We start from the raw sequence: 500 nt of genomic DNA, 5'->3' as shown, positions 1-500 counted from the left end.
GGAGGGAGGGGGGTGGGAGGTGGCACGAAGGGCCTTGCACCAGCCCCAAGGAAGCTCCTCGAAGTTGCAAGGCCCTGCGGAGCTCGACAGAAAGCCACTGGGTCGTGCGGATCAGAGTTCTAGGTGGTAAGCAAAGCGCGCACCCTAGTTGGTTGAAAGGGAAGAGGCGGCTGTGAGAGGAAATGGGCAGCTGACGGCATCCGCGGGAGGGTCGGGCTGCAGGCGCGGAGGCTCCTGGCAGGAGCAATGTGGCCACATGTCTCCCAGGGGTGGGCCCAGTCCTCGAACAGACAAAAAGCGGGGCGATGCTGGGCACTGATTCCCCCTCTCTCATCATTACCCCTGGCTTCCAAACAAAGCCTCCCACGGCTGCATCTGATTGGTGGATCAAGGTCATGTGGTTGTGCCCTAGCTGCAAGGGAAGCTGGGAAAGAGACTTGCTGGCTTTTACCTTGGGAAGCCTAGGATTCCTAAGGGGGACATTCTTAAACTTAGAAGAA

This window comes from Myotis davidii, unplaced genomic scaffold, assembly GCF_000327345.1.
Source record: "Myotis davidii unplaced genomic scaffold, ASM32734v1 scaffold443, whole genome shotgun sequence".
NCBI classification, from domain to species: domain Eukaryota; kingdom Metazoa; phylum Chordata; class Mammalia; order Chiroptera; family Vespertilionidae; genus Myotis; species Myotis davidii.
Note: the sequence above shows the minus strand (reverse complement) of the source record.